Source organism: Panthera onca, chromosome E1, assembly GCF_046562875.1.
Source record: "Panthera onca isolate mPanOnc1 chromosome E1, mPanOnc1 haplotype 2, whole genome shotgun sequence".
In the NCBI taxonomy this organism is placed as follows: Eukaryota; Metazoa; Chordata; class Mammalia; order Carnivora; family Felidae; genus Panthera; species Panthera onca.
Genome location: NC_138352.1, coordinates 29,514,022 through 29,520,360, shown reverse-complemented (window position 1 = coordinate 29,520,360; position 6,339 = coordinate 29,514,022).

The following is a 6,339-nucleotide window of genomic DNA, read 5'->3' as shown; positions in this document are numbered from 1 at the left end:
GGCGCTTGAGGTTGAATGGCACGCCGGGGACAGAGGACCCCGAGGCTCGGCGCTCGAGGTCGACCAGCACGCCGGGGGCCGAGGGCCCCGAGGCTCGGCGCTCGAGGTCGACCAGCGCACCGCGGACCGGGGGACCGGGGGACCGGGGGACCGGGGGACCGGGGGACCGGGGGACCGGGGGACCTGGGACTCGGGGCCGACCAGCACGCCGGGGGCCGAGGACCCCGAGGCTCGGCGCTCGAGGTCGACCAGCACGCCGGGGACCCGCGGCCTCGAGGTCGACCAGCACACCGCGGACTGGGAGACCGGGGACCGGGGACTCGAGGTCGACCACGCCGGGGGCCGGGGGCCGGGGACCGCGACCCCGCGGCCCCGGGGCTCGGTGCTCGAGGTCGACCAGCACGCCGGGGACCGGGGACGCTGGGATCTACGGATCTGAGACCCGAGGTCGACCGGCACACCGCGGACCGGCGACCCGGCGACTCGGGGCTCGAGATCGACCGGCACGCCGGGGGCCGGGGACACGATCACTTGAGCCCCGAGTCCCGACCCCTTAGCCCCGGGGCCGACCGGCACACCGGCGACCCGAACCCCGGTTGCCTGAGTGCCCGGGACTCGAGGAGACCCGAGTTCTACCAGCACGGCCAAGCCCCATGACCTGGGGATCCGTTGAGCTGGTCCCCGAGGTTGACCAGCACGCCGGACTTCGCCACGGCCGTCTACCCCAAAGTTTAGGAAACCAGTGGATCGCTAGCGACTCTGGGCCCGGTGAGGTCGTCCACCCGAGTCCCCGGGTTCGATGACGAGCGTTGACCCGCTGCCCCCCCCCCCCCCCCCCCCCCCGGTGCGACCGCCCTGGCCCACGCCTGTCCTTTCTTCCCGTGATTTTTTTTTTTTTTTTTTTTTTCCTCCCACCTCCACTCCTGTCGCCGCTTCCCCTGATCGGATCGGCCCCGCCTTCGTTTGCATTACTATCCTTGACACCCGTTTCTTTCGTTGTAGCACTGGTGGGGGCTGCGTGACGGCGAGACGACGACCATCCACAAACGGTGTCTGGTGGCAGGAAGGAGGGTCTCGGTTAGGCGTCCATTCGATCCACAAAGCCCTCTTGGTGCGCCCTCCGTTCCATGTCCCCCTCCCCCCACCCCAGCCGGGAAACGCTACTGACCCAGGTGGCTGGGGACGAGACTGTGCGCCGGCGAGGCAGGTGCTGCGTCCCGGCCGCTCTGCTGCGATCCGCCCGTAGTCGTCACACACGGACTCCCTCACTCCACCACCGTGGTGCCCGGACGCCCCCTGCCTGTTGGTCGCTTTTATACTACCCAAAGAGGTCGACGGGGTGGGCGGTGGGGCTTGAGGAAGCTGTCTGGGAGTACATGGATGGAAATAGGAACAGTTGTAGTTAGAAGGAATGGGAAGGGGTGGGGTGTGTGCGCGGGGGCGGGGGGGGGGGGGTGTGTGTGGGTGGGTGTCTTCACGCGCGCACGGGAGGGGCGGAGGGGCAGAGAATAGGATCTCAAGGTCATTTTGGAAATACCAACCTGTGTTATTCTCCAAGCACCTTCAACAGAAGTATTTGGTGTAAAAGACGACCACAGAGGGACAACTCAAAACACCACCCCTGCGGCTCAGGGGCCCTCAGACAGACAGGGAGGGTCAGGACCGGTAGGACAGCAGAAGTGCTCCCCCACCCCGACTTAGATTTGAGGCTCTGCCAGACTCAGGCGGTGCTAGTCGCCCACTCTCTTGCCGTCGAGAAGGAATTCCTGTTCTCCTGTGGGGTCATGTAGTTCGGGGAACTTCCCAAGCCGCTCAGCTCACAAGAACACCTACGCCCAGTGTCATGGACTCCCTCCCTCACACTCGCCATCCCCCTCTGAAGCCCAGAAGGGAAAGAAAAAGAAAACATCGACTGCCTGCCTGCCCGCCCGCCCGCATTTACTATTCTAGGTGTTTCCTCACCTATTAACACTGGAAACACAACTCGCATGCCAAAATTCCCATCCTTGTAAAAGCGAACAGTTCAGGGGCACCTGGGTGCCTCACTCGGTAAGGTGTCCCAGTCTCGCCTCAGGTCATGATCTCGGGGTTCTTGAATTTCAGCCCCCACATCTGGCTCTGTGCTGACACCTTGGAGCCTGCCTGGTGATCCATTCTCTCCCTCCCTACCCCCTCTCTCTCCCACTCACTCAACTGGAATGAATGCATACGTAATAAGTAAACAAATGTACAGGTGTGTGTACACTTCAGCGGGCTATCTTAGGCTACTACTCACAAAGCTATGGGACCATCACTGTTCATTCCAAACTATTTCCATCACCTCAAAGAGAAAGAAACCCCACGCCCCCCTCTTCCTCACCCCCCCCCCCCAAGTACCTTAGACACTGACTCTTGGTAGCCCTGCAATGTTTCCAAACATTGGTGCTCCCCAACCTCCCCCCCCCCCCCCCCCCCCCGTCAAAGAACTCCCCTAATTCAGGCACTTCCGGGTTGTTCCAACACCTGGAACGGGGGGGGGGGGGGGGGGGAGGGGAGACTGGTGTGTTGGGAGAGTGCGGGGGGGGGGGGGGCGGCACGGGACACAGAAGCACTCTGCCCCCCCCCTTCCCTTTGCCTCTCTTCCATGTGGGGTTTCCTGAGGTGTATCCTTTGACGCCATCACTCATCTATGAGAAATGAGAAAAAGAGGACCGAACGTGGCTAGATCGTTTTCGATAGCCCGATACGCATACCCACACGCACGCCGAAAGAAATGAAAATTACAATCCGCTGGAAGGTCAAACAATGGCAGAGTGGTGCAATGAATGACGCTACACTCACACGATACAAGAGAATGCAGCTGTTACAGATTATGTTGGCAGAGAGGTTTTGGTAGCACGGGAATCCGCTTGTGGTGTTCCGATACTTCATGACAAGCGGTGGGAAACCTTCTACGTAGGGTGAGCTCTCTTGTATCCGAAGACACCAAATCATCATTTCAAAGGCTACGGGTGGTGAAATCGCTCTGGCTTGCAACTTCTTACCCCCTATGTTGTTCTCCATGATTGCATTTCAGCTTCCTCCCTTATCCGAGCCAACGACCCTGCCTGGTTTTTATGTATGTATTTCTGTTTTTAAAGAGATAAGTACGACATTGGATCCTAAACGGAGGCAGAGCTTTGGCTACTGGTCTCAGAAACGATGATTGTCTTTATTTGTATGGATCCGCCTAACTTTTGCCTCTCACGCCTTTCCTCTCGCTGCAGAACATCTTAAGATGAAGGGAGCCCGCTCAGGTGGGACCACCGCTTGTGGAAAAAGTCATCGGGGCAAAATAGTGAAAGCAGCGTCGATAAAGAATAGGTTACGGGTTAGACACATATTCCCGTTTGATCCCCACCCCCCATCGATCAATCACTTACTCCCCTTTGATACCATGTTTTGTTTATTCCTGTATTTGTGGATGGGTTTTCAAAGATTTTACTGTAAGCGCGCGCTACACCCAGCGTGGGACTCGAACTCGCAACCCACGAGATACAGTGGCACGATCCACCACCTGAGCCCACCAGGTACCCTGATGCCACGTTTTCTTTCTTTGCCTCCCTGCCGGCCTGCCTCTCTGCCTGCCTCCCGGCCGGCCTGCCTGCCTGCCTCCCTCCCTCCCTCCCTGCCGGCCTGCCGGCCTGCCTGCCTGCCTGCCTGCCTGCCTGCCTGCCTGCCTGCCTCCCTCCCTCCCTCCCTCCCTCCCTCCCTCCCTCCCTGCCGGCCTGCCTCCCTCCCGGCCGGCCTGCCTCCCTCCCGGCCTGCCTGCCTCCCTCCCGGCCTGCCTGCCTGCCTGCCTGCCTGCCTGCCTGCCTGCCTCCCTCCCTCCCTGCCGGCCTGCCTGCCTGCCTGCCTGCCTCCCTCCCTCCCTGCCGGCCTGCCTGCCTGCCTGCCTGCCTCCCTCCCTGCCTGCCTCCCTCCCTCCCTCCCTCCCTCCCTCCCTCCCTCCCTCCCTCCCTGCCTCCCGGCCTGCCTGCCTCCCTCCCCGCCGGGCCGGCCGGCCGGCCTGCCTCCCTGCCTGCCTGCCTGCCTGCCTCCCTCCCTCCCTGCCTCCGGCCTGCCTGCCTCCCTCCCGGCCGGCCGGTCTGCCTGCCTCCCGGCCTGCCTCCCTCCCGGCCTGCCTGCCTGCCTCTCTGCCTGCCGGCCGGCCTGCCTGCCTCCCTCCCGGCCGGCCTGCCTCCCTCCCTCTCTGCCGGCCTGCCTGCCTCCCTCCCTCCCTGCCGGCCTGCCTCCCTCCCTCCCTCCCTGCCGGCCTGCCTGCCTGCCTCCCTGCCGGCCACCCTGCCTGCCTGCCGGCCTGCCGGCCTGCCTGCCTGCCTGCCTGCCTGCCTGCCGGCCTGCCTCCCTGCCTCCCTCCCTGCTTGCCGGCCTGCCTGCCGGCCTGCCTGCCTGCCTGCCGGCCTGCCTGCCTGCCTGCCGGCCTGCCGGCCTGCCTGCCTCCCTCCCTCCCTCCCTGCCTGCCTTCCTGCCTGCCTGCCTGCCTGCCTGCCTGCCTGCCTGCCTGCCTGCCTGCCTGCCTGCCGGCCTCCCTCCCTGCTTGCCGGCCTGCCTGCCGGCCTGCCTGCCTGCCAGCCTGCCTCCCTCCCTGCTTGCCGGCCTGCCTGCCTGCCTGCCGGCCTGCCTGCCTGCCTGCCTGCCTGCCTGCCTGCCTGCCTGCCGGCCTGCCTCCCTCCCTCCCTCCCTCCCTCCCTCCCTCCCTGCCTGCCTGCCTGCCTGCCGGCCTCCCTCCCTGCTTGCCGGCCTCCCTGCCGGCCTGCCTGCCTGCCGGCCTGCCTCCCTCCCTCCCTCCCTCCCTCCCTCCCTCCCTGCCTGCCTGCCTGCCTGCCGGCCTCCCTCCCTGCTTGCCGGCCTCCCTGCCGGCCTGCCTGCCTGCCTGCCGGCCTGCCTCCCTCCCTGCTTGCCGGCCTGCCTGCCTGCCGGCCGGCCTGCCTGCCTGCCTGCCTGCCGGCCTGCCTCCCTCCCTCCCTCCCTCCCTCCCTCCCTGCCTGCCTGCCTGCCTGCCTGCCTGCCTGCCTGCCTCCCTCCCTGCCTGCCGGCCTGCCTCCCTCCCTGCTTGCCGGCCCGCCGGCCCGCCGGCCGGCCGGCCTGCCTGCCTGCCTGCCTGCCAGTCTGCTTGCCTCCCTGTCTCCCTGCCGTCCTGCCTCACCTCCCTCCCTGCCTCTACGTCCAACTGAAACATGAAGTCTGTGAGGTGGGAGCTGTAGCCATCCGGTTCTTCCTATATCCTGATCACAGACCATAGAACGATCTTTGCCATAGATTCGTGTTTTCAATAAATCATCTGTTCGATGGCTATCGATAAAGGAAATTGTCAACTTTTAACGGCTGTGGACCCTGCTCCTGGGCTCCCAGGGAAGCTAGGCTTTAACATTTACCAAGCTCCAAATGACCCTGCCAAACCCCAAAGCGTGTGCTCTGTTTCTGTCCTGAGCACACGTTGCATGTCCGCTTCATTTAAATAAACAACAACGACAAAAATGGATCAAAGGGGTCACTTGGCTGGCTGGCTCGCTCAGCTAGGTCAGGGGAGCGGGTGACTCTTCATTGCCAGGCTGTGAGTTTGGGCCTTATGTTGGGTGAGAAGAGGACATAAAAACAAAACCAATCCATCAGTCAGTCAGTCAGTCAGTTGAGAATTAAAAAGGAGCCTTCCAAACATACAGATGAGAAAATGGAAGAAAACCTCCCTGGATCCCCAAAGATTAAAGTCATACAGCTTTGCACATACTGAAAACAGAAAGTAAACCCTGTAAAAATTTTCTGCCGTGTCTTTCGTCATTATACCTCGTAACAACAACAACAACAACGACAACAACAACAACGACAACAACAACTCCTCCTCCTCCTCCTCCTCCTCCTCCTCCTCCTCCTCCTCCTCTTCCTCCTTCATCCATTCTATTTAAGAATTCCCAACACTGACAACTCTTATAAAGACCATCCAAGCACGGGACACAGAACTGCATTAGACCACATTCTTATGGCTACCTGGCAGACATTAGAACTTCCGGCCTTCGTGGTGACACCCCGAGCTCACTGGTGAGCTCTGCTTCCGAGTATTCCCGTGAAGCACACCACAAGCTCAGTCCGTGTTCACGGGACCACACTTAACAGATCGGGAACAGAACAGAACACACACCATACGGTGTTCACAGCAGCTGACGGAAGGGCAGGGGAAATACAAGTACCTCACACATCCAACTAACGGGGTTCTCTGAGAACAAAACTCTCTTTACGTCTTCCAACGTCTTCCAACGGGTGTGGATGTCCTTTGGATGCAGAAAACATTCGCATGTCATTTGCTATCGTTGCTCTCGGCAC